General features: G+C 46.3%; 1 long non-coding RNA gene across 3 annotated transcripts in view; it reads left to right on the forward strand.

The window, feature by feature from the left end:
• The window catches only part of LOC131502001 (uncharacterized), a 221,388-nt gene that overhangs the window by 135,024 nt on the left and 64,595 nt on the right, over window positions 1-21,769 (forward strand). For all 3 annotated transcript variants that reach the window (XR_009256946.1, XR_009256947.1, XR_009256948.1), the window contains one exon: window positions 1,221-1,305. This is a non-coding gene — a long non-coding RNA (uncharacterized LOC131502001). The remainder of the gene's footprint in view (window positions 1-1,220; window positions 1,306-21,769) is intronic.

Below are 21,769 nucleotides of genomic sequence, written 5' to 3' on the forward strand. Positions count from 1 at the left end.
ATATAGTGGCCTATTACTATAAGTAATATACACATATATTACTGTATATATAATATATGTGCATCCCCACGTGTTACGGTACAGAATTGCAGACCCCCAAATATGTGTATGGTACTTTGGGGGAATGCCTTTAAGGGACTTTAATGGGAAATTGACTCTGGCTTACAAACTGGATTTAGAATCCCCATATTATGTAGCTCAAATCCATTTGCATTTGTTTTAATACAAATTCTTGCTAGTGGGAATGCAAAATGGTAGAACCATTTTGGAAAAGCTTGGAAGTTTCTCATAAAATTAAGCATAGCCTGGGGCACCTGAGTGGCTCAGTGGTTAAGTGTCTGACTCTTGATCTCAGCTCAGGTCTTGGTCTCGAAGTAGTGGGATCGAGCCCCATGTTGGGCTCCATGTTGAGTGTGGAACCTGCTTGGGATTCTCTCTCTCCCTCTATCTCTGCCCTCCCCACCCCTCTCAAAATAAATAAACAAACATTAAAAAAAAAATTAAACATAGCCTTACCTTAAGACCTGGCAACACACAGAGACTTGAACACAAAGGCTTGTAGTGGCTTTATTCATAACAGCCCAAACTCAAAACAACCTAAATGTTCATTAGCAGGAGAATATTCCTAAAAATTTTGCTATGTTTTTACAGTGGAATACTATCAATAAAAAGGAATGAACTGATGCATAAAAAAACATGGATGAGGGGCGCCTGGGTGGCTCAGTTGGTTAGGCCTCCGACTTCAGCTCAGATCATGATCTCACGGTTCGCGAGTTTGAGCCCTGTGCCAGGCCCTGTGCTGACAGCTCAGAGCCTGGAACCTGCTTCATATTCTGTGTCTCCCTCTCTCTCTGTCCCTCCCCTGCTTGCACTCTGTCTCTCTCACACACACACACAAATAAATTTAAAAAAACATAAAAAACCCAACATGGATGAATCTCAAACCATTTTGCTGAGCAAAAGAACAAAGCACATTCTCTATGATTCCATTGATATGAACCTGTAAAAAAGACAAATCTAACTTGTGGTGACAGAAAGCAGATTAGTGGTTTCCTGGGGCTAGAAGGAGTATTAACTGTAGAAGAGCACAAGGAAAATTTGGAAGACGATGAAAATATTCTATTTCTTGATTGTGGTGGCGTTTATATGGATGTATACATTTGCTGAAACTCAGGAACTGTGTGCCTAAAATTTTGTTTTATGTTGCTTCTGTCTCACAGATTGGTTGTACAACTGGAGAACAGCTTCCAATTTAAAAACAAAAAATATTCAAAGTAATGCCCTCGAGACTGATAGCTTTGAAAGGTGTGCTATGCTTACCCCTGCGGTCCATGAGCTGCTGGCATCCCAGTGCCTTCCCTTCTTTCTGAAGCACAGACCTGGTGCTTACCTGTCTTTTCTCAAGGGATAAAACCAGTGGCCAACAACAGTCTAGGACCCTGCCATTTTGCCTCCAGCCTGGTTCCTGATTTCTTGGCACCATCTTGGTAAATGGTTCCCCTGCTTTCCCAACTAATATCAACACAGACCTTCAACTGGCTGCCCTTGGGTCAAAGGTTGAAATGTCCCCCGCCTCAGAGCTGGCCCTCAAAGGGCACTTGTATATGTGGGTATGTGTAAGCCTAGATTTTTCATTAGACTCATGATATATCTTAATCCATTTCCTGCAATTGTCATTCCATACCTGCTTTGTTTTGTGGGAGTCCTTGGGCCCAGAGTAACTTACTCCAGTGCTCCTTGTTGCTGGGTTTGTCTATGAGCCCAGCCGTAATGGAGGCCGTTCTGGCATTCACGTCCCTTGGTACGGGAAGGTAAGCTGCTCCAAGCGTCGTGGGCCATCTTTTTCCTTGCTTGCTGTCGTCTTCAGCAGGGAGGGCTGCTGACAGCTGAGCAGGCTGCCTCATTAGAATTCACTGGGTAAAAGCTGATTCTCTGTTTAACTGATGAGGGAATTCTTGCGCCAAGGGGGCGGGGGAGAGGTTCATTCTGTCAGCTGCTTTCTTCCGGCCTTGCTGTGGGGGGAGGGGATGGCTGGTAGACAATCTAAAATGGCCTGTACAGGAGATACCAGGAAACACCAAACCACTCTTTCCCCAAGAAGCAGTGAAAATCATTTCCAAAGATCAGCTCCTTTCAGCATGTCACACACACCACATCTTCCCTTTGATAAACGGCAACTACACTTTATTCCCCTCAGAGAATAGAAAGTCTATGCCAAGTTGGCGTTCCTTTATTCCGAACGGTTCCTTATGCGCGGGAATTCAGGTCCTTTGCTAAAGGGGATGGCGGAAGGAGAGAATGTCCCGTTAGGTCACACTGAAGCTTTAGCATTCTGCCTGTGATGACACCACGGAAGACTTCTTTCCACCACTGATTTGTCTGACATGTTTCAGAGCAAGATCCGGGCTTCTGCTTTAGCTTCAAGCATTCAACTTTGCAGCTTCAAGAGGTCTTCAAGGCCATCCTTCCAGGTCACGGGTGGCTGGCTGGCTGAGTGAGTAGAACATGGGACTCTTGAGCTCGAGGTTGTAAGTTCAACCCATGTTGGGTGTAGAGCTTACTTACAAAAAATAATAAATAAAAAATTTAAAAAACCCATCCAGTTGGACCCCTTTGTTTTATGAAGGCAGAAGCCAAGAGGTGACATGAACACCCTCCGCTCCCCCTGCTTGCAGGAGAAAAGATTCTCTGAGATCCCTTCTGATCCAAGATCCTAAAGGCCACATCCTTAATAGGGAAGGTTGGCCCTCTCCAAAGTCACACCACGATGGTTCCGGGTTAGACTCTAAAGCAGTTGCTGCTTTGTTCTTAGCTAGGTTTGAGGCGAGTCAGTTAACTATGACGGTCTGGCAAAACTGGAGAGGGTGAGGACACATGCAAAATGGCTTATCCATCCTGAAGGAGACTGAGCTCTTGTCTCTGAATCTCTGAAGGGCTTTGCCCTGTGTTTGCAGATGTTTAGAACAGGACCTGTTTTCTATAAGATGACAGGAGGCATCAAATGGTGGCTTTCTTCAGAAGAGGGAACCGACTAGCCTATGACAACCCAAGTTGAATGAAGCGTTGACAGACGGTTGTTGGAAAGGCTGGTCAAATGAAATGAGTACAGGAGATGTCCTCTCTCTTTTCAAAAAGACTTTCTTCTTTAACTTTCTCTTTCATTTTTCCCTTTTATTTTCAAACTGGAAAAAGAAACACGTGTTAGTTGTAAAAAGTTCCGAGGATAAAGGAATGCATTTTCTCCCAGTTATGTATTGCTGTGGAATAAACCACTCTACAAGTCAGTGGCTTAGAGAAACAGCACGTACTTTGCTTTTGAATCTGCGATTCAGGCAAACCTGACTCTTAACCTCAAGATGCCTGGGACCTCAGCTGTGAATGGCTGGAAGGCCTAGGGGCTGGCTGGGCATTTCTCTCTCCTTCTTCATGGCGTCTCAAGGCCTCTCTATCGGGTCACTTCACGTGTGGTTTCTAGCGTGGTAGCCGCAAGGCAGGCAGACTCCTTCCGCGGCAACTGGCTTCCCTACAGCAAGCATCTGAGGAGATCTAGCAGAAGCCGTGAGGCTTCTCGTGACTTAGCCTTGGAAGTCCCAGAACATAAGTCACAAAGGTGAGCCCAAAAGCAACAGGTGGGACACGGATGTTGCCTCTTGATGGGAGGGTAGCGAAGAAATTTTGACCGCCTTCAGTCTGCCACATGATCATACGTACAGATGCTTCATTATGCACCCTAGAGGTAACTTCTGTTGACACACAGGCGTGCATTTGAGCATGTGTATTCTCTGAAAGCATGGTACTATTATTCTCACATGTAGGAGTCTACGCATTGGGGTCTGGGCTAGCTTTTGTTTTTGTTTTGTGGGGATGTGGTGAGCTGCGGCGGGGGGGCACGTGTCACACATTCTATACTTCTGCTGTGGGCTTTTGCTTCTCTCAAACCCCTGCTTCTCTCAAAGCCCTGCTTCAACAATATTGTCCTCTCTGGAGTTTTATCTATGGCTGAGCACCAAAAAAAAAAAAAAAAAAAAAAAATCCGCGATGAATGTTCTGAGTGTTCTTCATGGTACACTGAGTATCTCGGAAAGTTATAATCACACTTATCATTATGGTGCTTTGTCTTCCTGGCTGCACCGTGAGGTCAGTACAGTGGAACTGCATGGTCTCTGATGTTATCAACCGACAATACGTCGAGCCTTACTTTGCTGATGAGTTCAGAGAAGTTAAGTAACTCACTGAGGTCTCATAACTACTACCTGGCAAAGCCCAGCTTCAGACTCTAGTCATCCTGATCCCCACACCAATGCTCCAAACCCCTTCCATTCATCCTAACTGTATAAAAGGAAACGCTAAAGGTCAGAGAGTCATCTGGTGTGATTCACTTCCCAGAGTGGGTGCAGCAGGCACAGAAACGTGACCATCTGATTCCTGTATTCTAGAGTGTTAACCTCTCATGAGATGTGTTTTGCGTTGCCTATAGCAACAGTCTATTGCTGCTTCCACTTGTGGGAACTACTTCCACAGGCTTAGTATCTTGACTTATCTAAGTGCTGTGGGCACATTGCTGAGTGGAAAGAGGGCTGGAAAAAACCCAGTGGATTGTCTAGCAAGCTAAAAGATAAACTGAGAACAACTGGATCCTAAATTTGGAGTGGAACATATATAGAAGAGGAAATTGTTAAATTAAGCCGAGACACCAACACGATTTCAAGCCATCATGACAGGGTGGTGGTTTTCTTTTGTTTGTTTGGGGGTTTTGGGGTACCGATTGCTACATCCCTCCTATGAAAGCTATGAGAGAGCAATGGATGCAGCATTGGGCTGATTCTGGAACAGGTCCCCTTTATCTTTTGTCACCTGCTTCTTCGTGGTGCTTTGACTCGATTCTACATTCACGTGCCGCTAGGTCCACTCGGACAATTGCTGGACCGGTCATATCTCTCCCGACCAGTCGAACCATTAAGGTCACGGTGCGTTCTGGCCCTTTATTGGCAACTGTGCCACGTTCAGGCCAGAGACCCTCTGCTTTGTGCCGCATGGACTTCCCCAGCTGTGTTTCGTTGCCCTTGTTCCTTCTGTCTGTCTGCACTCTTGCTTCAGTCCAGGCAGGACTGGAATAAAGATCTCAGTATGGGGGCGCCTGGGTGGCTCAGTCGGTTGAGCGGCCGACTTCGGCTCAGGTCACGATCTCGCGGTCTGTGAGTTCGAGCCCCGCGTCGGGCTCTGTGCTGATGGCTCAGAGCCTGGAGCCTGTTTCAGATTCTGTGTCTCCCTCTCTCTGACCCTCCCCCGTTCATGCTCTGTCTCTCTCTGTCTCAAAAATAAATAAACGTTAAAAATAAAAAAAATTAAAAATAAATAAATAAAAAAAAAAAAGATCTCAGTATGGCCACAGTCTATAAAGTCATGAACTCAGCCAGGCCGTACTGTGAAACGCTTTCCACAGACATGTCTGCTGCCTTTGGACATGTATACACGACCTTGGCCTGTGAATGTCTGCCATTCCCAAGATGGAATGAGTTTGGGTAGATACCTGGGGCTTTAGGAGAGAAAAAAAAAACTTGAGTCCAGAATGCTGCCTGGAAGCCTCTCCTCCATTATTCATCAATCCTTTTACCTATAGCTTGTTCATTTGTTACTGCATTCATTCAACAAGCATTTCTTGAGACCCTCTTCTGTGCCAGGGACTAGCCGAATGGTAGATACTGGGCTAGCCGATAGTCGGACTAGCCAATACTGGGCATGCAAGTTCAAATGCAAGAGTGTGGTCCCTCCACATTCTGTGAGCTCCACGTGTAGCAGCGAGGCTTCTGTAGTCCTGATTTTACATGTTCTATATTCCTCACTCTCTTTCTCTCCTAGTCTCCTCCTGCTGCCCATGTTTACAGGAGTTACCTCCGTCCAGTTCTGCCATTAAATTGTGACGTTCATCCAAAATTTCCATGACTGTTCTCACAAGATTTTCTTATTATTTCAAATCAAGTTGCTCCTTATTTCTATTATCCTTCGCTTTAATTATGATGCCCATTTATTCTTTGTATCTTTTTCATCATTTTCAGGATCTCTATTTTCTATTCGTCTCCAGATTTTTTTCTTATTTCCAGTAGTCAAGCTCTCTTCTTCCCCTTTGTTGTGTCTGCCAACTATCCCTTAAGGTAGTTCATTTCCTTGTGTAGCTAGTCATTTATTTTTATAGTGAGTCTATCTTTAGCTTTTGTTTCCTTCTGTGGAGGTCCTTGCAGTCTTCAGAGTGATTCCACACTTCCTTTTGCCAAGGCTGTAGGGTCTTCCAGGCCCTGGACCAATTAAAAAAATTTTTTTTAATGTTTATTTATTTTTAAGAGAGAGAGAGAGAGAGAGAGAGAGAGAGAGAGAGAGAGAGAGTGAGAGCGCACACTCAAGTGGGGGAGGGGCAGAGAGACAAAGACACAGAATCTGAAGCAGGCTCCAGACTCTGAGCTGTCGCCACAGAGCCTAATGCGGAGCTCCAACCCATGAACCATGAGATCATGACCTGAGCCGAAGTTAGATGCTTAATCAACTGAGCTACCCAAGTGCCCCTCTTTATTGCTTTAATGAACCAGTGTGATTGTGTAGTCTTGATGGTAAAGATTTCTGAGGCTTCAAGCTCCATGCAGGTGCCTCAGTTTGAGCTCCCACTTTGCAGGGGACTGCAGCCACAGCTTCTGTGTGTGGGAGGGTGTTAGAGCCTCCATCCCAGTCCCCATGGGCCTGTGTCTGGGCTGAAGCTTCTGGGGGGTTCCATAGCACCAGCATAAATTTGCTGCTCTGGCTTTTCTTTCCCTCTTCTCATCAGGAATTTGGGGGGTTCTCAATTTTTCAAGACAAGCTTTGTGTTGTTTTCTCAAAAAAAAAAAACAGGGTATGGGGTGCCTGGGTGGCTCAGTCGCTTGAGCATCCGACTTTGGCTCAGGTCATGATCTCATGGTCCATGAGTTCGAGCCCCGCATCGGGCTCTGTGCTGACAGCTGAGAGCCTGGAGCCTGTTTCCGATTCTGTGTCTTCCTCTCTCTCTGCACTCACGGTCTGTCTCTTTGTCTCTCTGTCTCAAAAATAAACATTAAAAAGATTAAAAAAAACACCAGGGGAGGGATAGTGTTGTATTTTGTCTAGACTTTTTATGCGTTGTACTGGGACGGTTTTTCTTTTATTTAGTTCATGATATTTTAAAACATATTTTGAGTACCTGTAATATTCCAGGCACTGTGCCAAGGGATGTGTCATCACTTGGAGCCTATGTCCTTTTCCCAACACGTTTCATCAGAAACACCAAACTAGAAGATGGGGCGGCCGGTGCTGCCACCGACAGGTACAATGACACCAGCATGCTGCCACCGACAGGTACAATGACACCAGCAAATAGAACCGGTAGCTGATAGTAGCAAAGAGCTGACAAAAGAAGCTATGAGAAACAAACACAGGAAACATGACGTCCTGGAACCCAGTACAGTAAACAAACCAAGTGACACGCTTATAACACACGATAGCATCGTACATCGTAACACAATAGCTGATGGGCACAATGATGTCCCTGTTGAGGAATCTTCCCTTAGTAGAAACTCCAGCTGCTCTCGATATCGTGTGTTGAAGGCATTTCCGTATTGTGTGTGAGCCACGTAAGGACTGTGAGAGCACACACAACTCGGGTGTGGGGATGGGGGTTGTGTGCAGCAGTGGTGGAGAAATGTGATTGGGTCACTAGGGAGAACACGGGTGGTATAGGATCTGTTGAGGATCGTTCAATGCATTTGAGCCATGTTAATCATATCTGTTCTACAAACGAACCGAGAACCAGATGTTTCCGATTACCTGGAAAGTGGAATTGAGTGAGAAACTCGACATGCAGCCTGAAGGTTCTAAAGTGCGAAGAGATGGAATTAGGAGTGAATAGGGATAGTGATGTATAAAGGAGGCCAAGGCAGCCTCATGGATTCCGGGGAACGTGGCAAAACTGCCATTAAAGTCTCAGGCTGCCAGCGAAGCCTGGGCTGGGAGCTTAAAATAATAGGCAAGAAGCCCAGCTTCACCTGAGGCCAGAAGCAGCCTTGGCAATTTGCAAATGAACTCTCTTCAGGCACCTGGAACAAGACGGAAGGGATCAGTAGGGAAGGGAAGAATTCCAGGGGCCAGAGAATCACTGACCTCAGGGGAGCAAAGATGATACCTGTCAAGGCGTTGGCAGCCAGTGAGAACAGTGCCTTCCTTGACACGGGTGATGCTATTCCGAGACTGAGAACGGTCTGGGGAGAGTGCCGAGATTTTCACCCAAACAGAAGTGAAGAGACAGCAGCCCTGAGACCGAAGGTGGTGATCAAACTGCGTTGGCCCAAGATGAACTTTAACGTGGGTGAGGATTGTTTCCAGAAACTTCCTTTCTGTGCCAGCTTCTGTCTCATAGGGCCCTCTCTTCCTAGGCTTTGTTCTCTCAGTTTCTCTCTGGCCATGCTGAACTCCTCCCCATCCCCGACACTTCGCTGAAACTTTCCTCTCTAACATTGCTGATGGATGCCAAGTCCAGTGGAAACTTCTGGATGCACATGTTATTTGACACTGTACTGAGGTTGGCAGTGGAACTGTAGTAGGTTGAGGAGAGAATGGGAGGCAAAGGTATGGAAAAGATAAAGGTGTTTTCTGTATTTTCTTCCGAGAGGGCACAAGAGATTTCTTCCACCAGCATTTGGAGAACCGGGACCTCATGGACACTGGGGTCTTGAGTTTAGCTTGACTTTAGATGGGGCTGCTTGCGTCCTGAAAATCTGTCCTGGTGGGATAAATGAGAAATATAGGCATGGGTAACTCTTCCTTCTGGTGAGGACAGGACTCAGAGACCACAAAGGTAAGTTTACTCCACCTTCCCAGACCCCAGCTGACATAAACTAGTACCGATATTTCTATTTATGTGAACTACTTCTCATTTTTGTCTCTTAGCTTATGAGGCAATGAAATTGATATACACCGTTGAATGTAAGTCAGACTAAGTTGTAAGTTATTTTGGATTTCAAGTCTAAACTCTGACACTTCACAGAGTAAGCCACAAGGTTAACCAGAGGACAGTTGAAAGTTGTGTATATATATGAGTTGACAGGCCTGTTGGACTTAGACCTTGTAACTCCTGTACTTCCATCAATCCAGAATGATTCAGAATAGTCAGAAAAACTGAAAACAAGCAAAATAACCATCAACAGGTGAATGGATAAACAAAACATGATAATTTGTACAGTGGAATTCTACTAAGCAATCAAAAGGAATGAGCAACTGATATTCACAACAGCATAGATGGATTCTAAAAACGTGTTGACTGATAGAAACCTTGCACAAGAGTGAATACAGTATGATTCCATCTATAAGACTTTCAAATATACAAAACTAATCTATGGTGGTTAAAAAATCAGAACAATGGTTGCCCCTGATTGTTAGGGGCGGGGATTTACTGGGAAGGGATATGAGAGAACTTTCTGGATGGTGGCCATGTTCTTTATCTTGATAGAAGTTTGGGTCGTACTGTTTTATGCCTTTGTTGGAATTCATCAAATAGTAATTTAAGAGGTATATGTGTGTTTCATTATGTATAAATTTAATCTCCGGGGGAAAAAACACCAAATATTGAACAACCATTAATGACATGCATATGGATGTATTTGGGAGGAAGTGAACTGATATCTACAATGCACTTTGAAATGGATTCAAAAATAAGATGGGCAGACGGATGGATGAAGGGATAGAGGAGAAATAAAGCAATTGTAGCAAAATGTTAATTGTAGAATCTAGGTGGTGGGTGTATGGATGCTCACTGTGAAATTCCTTCTACTTTTCTCTTTTTGAAAACAATTCCATGTTAAAGAGAAACGAGTCAACCAACTGAAAATGAGCCTTGCTCGGGGAGCAGTTTGTGTCTGGAATTCTGAGCCCACCTCTGGCCCAGTTGCCATCATTGCCAGGCTCAGGACTGTATCTTCTGCCTCTCCTTCCCTTTTGTCATCCTTAACAGTCTAGGTAATTCTTTCCAACCGCCCCAGGCAACCTCCTTAAGCCAGTTTTTATCATCTAGCCTGCCTGGGGGGTCATCTGTCTGCCTGTCCTTCCTCCCGTGGAGTTGTAGGTAACTTACAAACATATAATTGTTCAGCTGAAAATGTTGGGGCATGCAGTATTTCCCCGGAAGCTGCCTATGATCATTCTTGATTGCGCAAATAGAGATGTGGAGACTTGGAGCCTGATAAATTGGCCAACATTACCCCCGCCCCCCTCTTTCCTTGCCCTCTGCTCTGAACTCTATTGAATTTGTAATGACGCGATCTTTCACCTCCCCAAATTGTATTGTAAAACCAGAAAACATACATTCTCTAGAATTGACATTCTCGTCCCATGACCTCATTTGGCCAGAGGTTCAGCTCTGATTTGCCTGGAGGTTCACATCCCCCTGCGTGGGCTGAGCTGACACCGCATGACCCATGACCTTCCCACCATTGCAATCTCTTACACATGGACATTACACAGAATGCCAAGTGTAGGTCAAAAGAGGCTGCCAGGAAAACATTTAAAAAAAAAAAGCTTCCTTCTTCTCCAGGCTTGTCAGCTTGGAAACAGAATGCTGCATTTGATATTTTTCCATTGCTGTCTTAAACCTTTTGTGCAGGGAGATGAGGCATAAATAAATAAACACGTACGTAAATCTTTATTTTGAGGCAGGGAATTGTAAGTTAACCCCTGCCTTAGTGCATAAAGTTGTTTGCATCGAGCAGTGTAGTTGAGATGGAAGGCACTAATTTATCTGATCTAGTCTGCACCAAAGTCACTAGAAGAGGAAGCTGATGGCCCACATCTCAGTTTCTAAGGTAGTCGGGAAACATTTGTGCCAGCAGTTAAGATGTGGCCTGGTGTAACTCTCGTCCTGAGGGTCAGAGTTGGCCTTGCAAACAAAGGCAGGTTTCAGCAAAGACGGCCAGATGCATTTGCAGTAAGATCTGAGAACAGACACAAGCTGGGCTGATTTGTATCCGCTCACGCCGCACGTATTTATTGAGCACCTACTATGTGTGAGGCGGGTTCTTGGGCACAGGTCCTTGTGCGTTGCCTGCTCCGTGGCTCTGCTATTCCTGTACGCTTTGGCACTTCTGCCAGGCTTCAGCACGTTGGGTTGTGTTTTTGTTGTGTTCATCCCTGCAGGGTTTTTTTTCACCTCTGTTTTCTCACTGGTTGAGTCAGCAGGCCCCTCATGGTTGGTTAATTGCAGATGTTCTGTGACTGCGACCAGAGCATGGCGATGGCCCGAGTGACAGGCCACGGAAGGTGGCAGGAACAGCAGCTGTGGGCTCAGGCTCCTGCCAGTTGGCAGCTGCTAACTCTCCCTTGAAAAGCCAGACAGGACCTGATGGTGCCAATCCAAGAGATGCCAGGCTCTAGAAAGACATGAACTTTCTTTACTGTAACCTTGGACTTTGAATAATTACCTGCAGTTGGGCTAGTCAGCTGATATCCCCACACACATAAATTGTTGGCTTGCTCAGGTCGTGCGTGGTGTCCTTTATGCCAGGTAGCCTGGGTCAGAAGCCTCAAGCTGACTCGTTGAGAGCAGTTTATTGGCAGAGGCCATGAGACTGTGGCCCCGTGATCAACCCTGAGGCCTGCTAATGGCCAGACTCCTGAGATGAGACCCCTTTTCTCCTCCTTATTGTTTCCCCATCTCCTTTCTCTGCTTATCTACTCCAGGCTTCCCCGCCAAAGCCAGCCAACGGTGAGGCAAAGGGCAACCATGGCCTGACTGCAAATTATAACCAGAGGAAGCCAACTTCATGTGCTTAAGAAACATTTAATAAAAGCCGGTGTCCTTTCTTTTACCTGGGTTTGTTGCATCTAAGGATGCGTGAGCATCCGTGTGCATGTGTGTGTGTTCTAGTGTGTGCGTATGTGTTCGCGTGAGGAAGGACTTCGAAGCTGTAAGTGTGAAAAAGAAGGGTAGTTCAGCATAAAATAATAGTAACCACGTAACATCAGAAGCACTGAGGGTGGAATGATCCTATTTGTGTCAGTTGGCTTTTGGTGTGTAACACATCAGCCCCAGATTTAGTGGCTTACATCAACAATCATTTTTCTGCTTAGGATTTTGTGGCTTCTGCTTTGAGTTGGCTCAACTGGGACTGGATGGTCTAGAGTGGTCGCATTCAAATGCCTGGAGCCTCCGTGGGGATGGCTGAGACAGGATTGCTCAAGCCTCTCTGCCCACGTGGTCTCTCATTTTCCAGTGAGCTATCCTGGACTTCTTCACATGGTAATGGAAGACTTCCCAGCAGTGAGAAAGAGCAAGCCTCACTATGCAAGTAGTTTTCAAGCCTTTGCTTACATCATCTTTGCCAATATCCCATTGGCCAAAGCAATTGAAGTGACCAAGTTTAGACTTCAGCAGGTGGATAAAAAGACTCAATTTCTTGACGGGAGGAGCTGCAAGCAATTTGTGGCCATTTCTCGATAGCCTGTCACAGCGTGGACGATGACATGGGGAACAAGCACAGGTTTTAGACATGAAGGACACTGTCAAATCACAGCTCATCTCAACAGCTGAGCGACCTTAGGCAATCAGCTACTTTTTATGAATTGCATCTACGTAAGGGGAAAATAGCCACACCTGCCTCACTGGATGAAATGAGAGCCATCATTCATTCATTTTTTACGACAAGCATGTGCTGAGCCTGTGCAGTAAATGTCCTGGTCTCACCCTCATCATGATGCCAATACGACAGATATGATTTGTAAGCATACTTTGCAAACTACAAGTTGTGGTATATGTTGTCAGTAGTAAGTGTCACATCCTGGTGACTTGTCTTCCTCTTCCTTCCTTCTTCCTTCATGGCATTTCCTCTGCCACCACTCCTGGTCCGCTATGGGACTATAAAGGCCCACCATGCATGCACAGGCAGTAGCCCGATATTACGAGGTGGTGGACAGGCTGTGGACTGGCTCCATGCTGCTTCTGTGAGCTGGTTCCTCCAACATCGTTGTGTGGGGGAGCTGACCGATTTGTCGATCCTGACTGGGGAAAGCACCATAGATCGCTGAAATTTGAGAAGACACCAGAGATCCTGTAGTCTGGTTTGTTCATCTTACAGGTGAGGAAACTGAGGCCTCAAGAGCGGGCATGACTTACACAAGGTCACACCGCTAGTCGGTGCTGATACTGAGGTTCCTAATGATACTGATTTCAGTGGTTTTCTGTTTGTGTCTGTGCCTCCTTCTTACACTTCTGGCCTCTTTTCTCTTCCAAGTCATCGTACACACACACACACACACACACACACACACACACTCACACACTTTTAATAGAAAAGGATAATGAATGAAACCTCTCTTTGTCTTCCAAGTGAGTGAGAAAAATAGTTTTCATTTACCTCTCCACATCTGAACAACATGAAAGAAGTAAAACAAACATGAGTTGACCCAAATTTATACATGCCTTCGGCTTAGAACTTGTGAATTACTTAAAAAAAATTATTTTTAACATTTATGTTTTTGAGACAGAGAGAGACAGAGAATGAACAGGGGAGGGTCAGAGAGAGAGGGAGACACAGAATCTGACATTGAGCTCTGAGCTGTCAGCACAGAGCCCAACGCGGGGCTCGAACTCATGGACCGTGAGATCATAACTTGAGCTGAAGTCGGATGCTTAACTGACTGAGCCACCCAGGCACCCTAGAACTTGTGAATTACTTTCATCTACTCCACTACAAGAGGAAGACGGCGAGGGAGTTGGGCCAACTATCTGAATGATTATTTTAAAGCTGTGGAAACTGAGGCAGGCCCAGAGAGGTTGAGGGAGTTGTGTGAGGTCCCAGAGTAGCTCCAGCAGTCCAGAGTAGGTTCAGGACTGTGTTCTCTCCACATTGGGGGTCCAGTTCAGGAAAGCTGGCCACTCACTGCACATCAGTCAGTCACTTCTGTAGACTGTGAGGGTGTTGTCCTCGTGGCCAACATGAACAAAAATTTGCTTAAGAATCTTACCGATTAGGTGAAGTAATTCTGGAATGGGTGTGCGTGAACTGCTGTTAACACCTTCCCTGGTAAATGTAAACGACTCTAGATGCAATGGTATGTATAATTATAAACAGAAGAAGAAAAGTGTTTAGGGTCACTGTTGGCTCCCGTTTTTGTTTTTAGTAGCCACACACCCTGGATGCATGTTCCTTTTTATCTAAATTTATCACTGACAATTTTGGGGAAAAAAACCACCCGGTATCTTTCAGCATTTTCGGCAATGCTATGCAAAATAACTTAATGTACCAATTTTATCAGCCGCCCTCTGGAAAGAACGAGACGAAACAATACAGTGGTAAACACCCAAACTGGCTCTGAATCATCTGGAAGATGAACTGTTCTTAAGTTCTTCTTTCAAAGTGAAAATATTCGTCCTTCAATATATGGTTGTTGTGCAACATTTTTGGTTTTGTTTTTGTTTTTTTGACCTGGGGAAAGATGGGGTCTCTAATGTCAACTGTTTTTATAACAGCTTCTAAACTAATTGTTCATTGTGTCTTGAGATTACATCACACATAGCAAATTCCAGGGCACCTAGAACAATTTGAGTTGAGATTATAAGCCTGAGCTAGCATTGTCTCTAATCACCCCTCGTAACAGTTAAGTTTGACTGTACTGAGTATTACCTATGTGTTCCCAGTACTGAGTACTTCACGTGGACTATTTTATTTAGTCCTCGTGACAGTCGCATGGGCTGTTCCCATTTTACACACATCCCCATCATACATAGGAAGAAACTGAGTCTAAGACAGGCTGATGAGGTAGAATGAGGCCAACTGATTTTGGAGTCTCATTTTTAACCGCTGTTGCTTTAGAGCTATTGGAAAGAGAAGTAGAAACCAATCAAATATTTTTATATACCAAATTCATAAGCTCTTCCCTTTGGAAAATGATGATTTTTTTTTTTTTTTACAATAGCAAATGCTGGCCATCCTAACCTAACATTTTGCCATCGGGAATGACAGATATCTCTTCTAGAACATAGAGAGAAAGAATTTAGCTCAGCAGGTGCCTAACTTCAGCACAAGGACAGGCAACCATCTCTTAAAACAAAGGCCACTAATGATGTGGGCTGAATAAGACCTTGTTGTGCCCACTAACCCAGCATTTCCCAGACTCTAATGTGTGAATATCTTTGGCGGGGGAGGGTCTTGTTAAAATGAGAGCTCTGATTCAATGGTCCTGGGTGGGGCCAAGTATTCTGCATTTCTTTTTTTTTTTTTAAATGTTTATTTTTCAGAGAGAGAGAGAGAGAGTATGAGTGGGAGGGGGGCAGAGAGAGAGGGAGACACAGAATCCGAAGCAGGCTCCAGGCTCTGAGCTGTCAGCACAGAGCCCGACACGGGGCTCGAACTCACAAATTGAAATCATGAGCTGAACCAAAGTTGGACACTTAACCGACTGAGCCACCCAGGCACCCCAGATTCTGTATTTCTAGTAAGCTCCCAGGTGGGGCCAATGCTGCTGGTTAGTGGGCCACACTGGGCCTTAGTAAACCTCCACATGCTTCAGTTAAACTATCTGTGCCTCAGTTTCCTCCTCTGTAAAGCAGAGTTCATAACAATATCTGTTTCAAAGGACTATAGTGTATTAATGCAGGTGAAGTACTTAAAACACGTTTGGCAAATGGTAAGCACTTCGTAAATGCTAGTTATCGCTATTATTATTCCTTTATGCCCTCCCACTTGTCCTTTTGAATTTCATACCAGCTTATACCCACAGGCCGTATATTACCAGTAACTCAGATTTCCAAGTGTATTAGCCTGACCCTTCCCCTGTGGTATTGGAAGGTCAGCGAAGCAGGGAAGCAAGGCAGCCGTCCAACTTCTCACCCCACAGCAGCCCCTCCCCATGTGTTCATGAAATCGTAGAACCTTAGCGTCAGAGGGAGTCGAGGGGGTCAGTTACTCCCACCTAATAGGACGGTTTTCGTGCCATGCCCGTACCTGAGCCCGAGATCTGGGCAGAGGGAGGGGAGAAGAGGATGGAGTCCTCCACAGGGAGAGACACAGAATGGTTCAAAGCAAGCCCCTCCCTGCTTTCTACCCATTTCTGCCTACTGTGCTGGGACATCTGTGGGAGAACACTGCGCTCTGGGAACTCTTTTTTATGGCTCACAAAACTGCCTTCCCTCTGGACAGCTCTCAGAGTTATGGGGCAGAGGTCTCCAAAGTGGGGCATAACAATGCCAGGGGGTGCCAAGACAGTCCATTAGGGTGGAAGCAGAAAATAATGGCATTTATCTCAGTAGATATTTCTTTACCTAAATAAATGAAGAAATCAAACTGAGTACCTAATACATATGTTCGCTTAAGTGCATGGATATAATTTCTGTATAAACCTACATCTATTAGCTCATGGGCCCGGCAGTTTAGAGGGCATGTCTAGAGATGACAAGGTTTGCCCTTTCATGGATGAGAATAAAAAAATATCTCTGGGGGCATCTGGGAGGCTCAGTCAGTTAAGCGTGTGACTCTTGATTCCAGCTCAGGTCGTGATCGCACAGTTCGTGAGACCGAGCCCCGCGTTGGGCTCTGTGCCGACAGCACAGAGCCTGCTTGGGATTCTCTCTCTCCCCCTCTCTCTGCACACTCCCCCCTCTCTCGAAATAAATAAATAAACATTTTGAAGAAGTCTCTCCGTGGCAATGATAATTCTGGTGCTCACCTGCCTTTCACTCTCTTCCTAGGTACCCAGGTCCTCTGCATTGATGAGGGTCATGTAACTGGTTCTGGCCAGTACAAGGTGGGGGGAGTGGTCCACTTGGTTCCCAGGCTTGGCCCCTCAAGTAACTTGGGAGGTCCTTCCCTGGCTCCCAGTCTTCTCCAGTCAGCCGGTAGGGTGCAGACAGTCTCCCAGAGCTCCAGTGGAGGACGGAGCCAACCATGGAAAGTGCCTGGGTCTGACCTAGGTGGGAGGAGTGCTCCTGAGAAAGCAGCTCAGCTAGGAACATAGGTGACGGATTCTCTGGGGGGCAAGAAACAAGTATTCGTTGTTTTAAGGCACTGAGATGTTGGGGGAGGGTGTGTTGCTGCCTTATATCTTAGCTCACCCTGGCTCATTCAGTTTTCTCCATCACTCACTCCCCTCCCCCAGCTCCACTGTGTGGGCATCTCATGGGCCCCAGCCAAAGGCCTTCGGGATCCTGAACACTTAACATTTAAGCGCTCAGGGTGTTCGGCACCAGGAAGTTGTGGTAGCACAGAGTCAAAATTATGAAATCAAATTCTCAAGCCAGACTACCTGGGTTCAAATCCCAGCTCTGGCCCTTATGATCAGCGCGATGTTCTGAGAAGGCGTTTTGCCCCTTTCTCACTTTATTTTCTCAGCTCAAATAGGGTAACATTAGTGATTTTTATAGGGTTCTTGGAAGCACCAAATGAGAAAAATCCTCGCAAAGCAAGTTAGCACTGTGCCTGGCATACAGTAAATGCTTGATAAGTGTTAACTTTTGGGACTTCTCTTATGGCACCTGCAAGGTTACCTTCCTTCTGCAACCAGAAAGTCTTTCTCAAATTAAAAAGACAAATATGGATGCCCTCTTTCTGCCTGTGTCACTTTTGCCCCACCTGACTCCCCCAACCCTCAGGCTCCAGGCATGTGGCGAGGCGGACCTGGTCTGTCAGGAACGTGCCCCCACCCTAACCATCCTCAGCCCCAATCCTACAAGCCAGAGATCGATGGGAAATTTCTGAAGGGCTTTTGTTACCCCAGTATCTGTCTCCTGGCTGGATCAACAATATCATTATCAAGGCATAAACTTCCAACAGAGAAGGGTGCCTGGTCGGTTAAGCATCCAACTCTTGATTTTGGCTCAGGTCATGGTCTCATGGTTCGTGGGCTCGAGCCCCCGTTGGGCTCTGTGCTGACAGTGCAGAGCCTGCTTGGAATTCTCTGTCTCCCTCTCTCTCTGCCTCTCCCCCACTCGTGCGTGAAAGCTCATGGGCGCTCTCTCCCCCACCCTCTCTCTCAAAAGAAATAAATAAATTTAAAATAATCTCAACAGAGGCCTGATGCGAGGTTCCCCTGCCTTTCTGGGACATATAGAGCTGCAGGGAACTTAGTAAGGCGGCGTCTGCCATTGCTGGGTAGACTCATAGAGGAATTTTCTGTGTAATTAGATGGAAAACTGACTCCGTCTTCATCCAGAATAAGCTTACCATTAGTCCGAGGCTTCTCAGACGGTAGCACACATCACAGTTCCCTGGAGGACGGTTTAACGTAGCACTGGGTCGCCTCCCAGAATTTCTGATTCGGTGGGTCTGGGGTGGGGCCTGAGAGATAGCACGTCTGAAAAGTTCCCAGGTATTGCAGAAGTTGCCGGTCCGTGGACCAGACTTCGAGTAGCTTTATATTAGTCCATTTGTCAGCCTTTCAGATATTGAGAGACAGTGATTGGGTCCCCCCGCCTTCTTTCCCCAGTTAACTCTTCTCCAGGTTAAACACGTTAGGACCTGCATGTTTCCTCATCCTGGCTCAGACTTTGTCCCCAGTCCTGGGTATCCAAAGGTCGAAAATACTGGGACCCTGTCCTCCGGGAGCTTACGGTTATGTGGAAAGTAAAAAATGAATCCACTACAAGGTGACTGCAGTAAATATTTACTCTGTGCCTGCTGCATGTTGTGATTGTCCCCAAAGTCTGGTGATTCAACGGCGAGCAGGATGGCAGGGTCCTTTCTTGCCTCACAGAATCCCCTGGCCAGGGAGAGAGACTGGGCAATGGACAGGAAATTACAGCCCAGGGTTGTAAGAGTGTGGAGACGAAGGGCCATGTGGCCAGAGTGTAGGCGAAGGCTTCCTGGGGGAGAGGGTCGCTGGAAGGACAGAAGGACACTGAAATAGGAATGAAGCTGGTATGGGATGGGGTGGGTGATTCAGGAGGAGGGGGAGGGACACACTGGCGCCCAGTGCGATTCGAGATTGGTGACAAGTGCTGTGTGGCAAAAAGGGGCTGCGCGCGGGGCCCTGTGGGGTGAGGGTGGGCTGGAGCAAGGATGATGAGAAGCGGGGCGGGGTAGAGAGAGACTGCTACCTTCCGGGCGAGAGAGGTCGAAAGAGAGAGAAGCGTAATTCCCAGAGGCAGTGCCGAAGATTTGTCTGTGATGGTCGGGCAGATGACTACTCCACCAGGGTTGGAGACCATCATTTGTTAACAGGAAGTGATGCAGAAGATGGGGAGAATCTGGTAGGGGGAAAGGAGGACACACACATCCTGTGCCAACAGGCCTGGCTTTGAGTCCCATCTCTGACACCGACTTACTGCATGACTTTGGCCATGTTGCTCAATTTCTCTGTGTCTCAGGGTCCTCATCGACCAGAAGAAATCACAGTTCCCAGGGTTGTCGGGAGACTTAACTGTTCAGATGGGTAGCTCCTGGCACATAGTTGGCACTCAGGAAACCCATGTTTCTGTGCTCTGTATGTCCTCCCTCGGGATCAAAAGAGTGGCTCCTGGAGGCCAGGAGGGCCAGCTTGAAGGACTGAAATCCCAAAGCTGAAGGAGCATGGATGGCAGGGACTGTTTCCTGCTTTCGGCTTCCGCCAAGCCGAGTGTGGAGATGTTCCATTGTTCCATTGTTCTGTGAGCTGACTGTGTGCCGGCTCAAAGAGGCGTGTGGGCACTGGGCGTGCTGCGGGAGAAGAAAGGCTGGCACTCAGAGGGACGAGTTTTGATGGAGAAAGCGTCCCCCTTTGCAGAGCAAAGCACAAAGCTAAGATTCGCTAAGAGGAAGACAGCACCCTGAGACTTGTACTTGACAAGAGCGTAAGAGGATTTCTATTGTTACCTTTGGTAAACGACACCGGAAGCGCTGAGTACGGTACAATACATCGCAGACTGGAGGTAATGATGAGTGCATCATTTTACAGTTTGAAATTACTTTCACTGACATCATTTGTTCAGCCATTCAACAAACATTTATTGAGAGCTCAGGTTGTGCTGGACACTCATCATCTTGGGTATTCACCCATAGTACTTTTCAATTGACTCCCTTTGGGGATTTTCCTGGGCTTCTATTGATGTGAGTAATCAGAAGCGACCCTAATTTCCTTTCCACTTCAGCCAGGCCTGGGGAAACTTCCATTTGCATTCCTTCCCCTTTGGTGATGCCTGAGTGGTTAGCTAGCTGTGGTTAGTCAATTCTGTTGGTTAATGAACTAAGCAAAGAGGTTAAGGTCACAGTTTTGATCTCCAGGGGCTGATTTACCTCTGCACCTGTGTGCACCATCCTTCTTTCTCTAACCCCCAGTGTATATGCTTCCTCCCACCTCCGTGCCATTTTTTTAAGCTACCAAGAGGCATCTCACTCCGGCCCCCTACTTATTGAGATTCAATGCCATTTCCTCAACAAAGCCTGACTCGCCTCTCAGAGCAGGTCAGGTGTCTCAGATTACATTCCCATGGTGCTCTGTACTTCCCTAGTATGGCATTTATTAGTATTTATAATGATACATTTATTTTTTTATATTGATTAATATCTGCCTCCTTGTGTCAGTTAGGGTAGTGTTTAGCTGGAAGTAATAGAAAACTTGACTGGTTGTGGTGTAAACACATGAGGGTTTATTTATCTCTCAAGGCAACATGGGCTACCCAACACCAGTCCAGTGGCGTGACAATGCCACACATGACTCAGATTCCTTTTCTTTTCTTCCTCTGCTATCTGTAGCAAGTATGTTTAGTCCTTATGTTTACACGATGGCTGCTTGTACTCAGGCATAGCATCTGTATTCCAGCTAGAAAGAAGGGACAAGAGGAAAAGTGAGTGTCCATTGACTACTGTTTACATCCCAGGGCCAGAACTGGGTCACGTGGCAACTTCTAGCTGCAAAGAGTCTGAAGAGTTAAGTTGTTGCTGTTGCTTTTGAGCTTTTACAACCTACAGAATAGGGGTAAACCAGAGAGAAAGGGTAAGCCAATTAAAGTGGACCGACCTATAGCACCCTCCACACTCCCTTACTGAGTTTCAATAACTAAGAGGGCGGGGACTGTGTTTCCTTCGTTCGCCATTGTAGGTCTACCTTGTACAATATCTGTCCCATTGTAGGTACCTGGTAAGCATTTTGTTAAATGTCAATAAATGAATTCTTGCAGAGCAAATCTCCCATTTTAGGTCTTAAGAGGGAACAGAAGAAGATAGATGGACCAACGCCATCTTGCTACTACGGGTAAAAGAACTCAAAGCAGCCATCATCAGGGGCCCCACTAGCCTTTACGTTGCCTCTGCCTGAATTAGGTAGAGGCGCCCACCCCTTCCTCAAGACACATTACTGCCATCTACTGGAAAATTATCTTACCAAAATGATAAATTTACCACCTCGACCACGTAAACGGTGCCTCCACAGATGGGGTGAGGCCGTTCACCAAACAACCTGCGCGGCCATGCGTGGCCACCTTGCAGGAAACACAAGCATGCATTACCAGAAGGGTGGATGTGGTCAGTGAGGAAGCCATCACATCTGTCTCCTGAAGCAGAGGAGGGGAGCCTTCCTGGGGAGCAGGGCTGCCGATTTTACCAGGGCTGATGGGAGCTTGCCGTATGTAAATACTTACTATTCTGAAGCGTCAGGGGTATGGTGAGAACAAGACCAGAAGGTGTGTTTGATTTCTGCTCTTCATTTTCCGCCTCTATAATATTGCGAGGACCACTTAATCCTTCTACATTTTAGTTTCCTCATCTCTACATTGGGGGCAAGATCTTCTGCCTCAAGAGATATGTTTGCATATCCA

This window comes from Neofelis nebulosa, chromosome X (assembly GCF_028018385.1).
Source record: "Neofelis nebulosa isolate mNeoNeb1 chromosome X, mNeoNeb1.pri, whole genome shotgun sequence".
In the NCBI taxonomy this organism is placed as follows: Eukaryota; Metazoa; Chordata; class Mammalia; order Carnivora; family Felidae; genus Neofelis; species Neofelis nebulosa.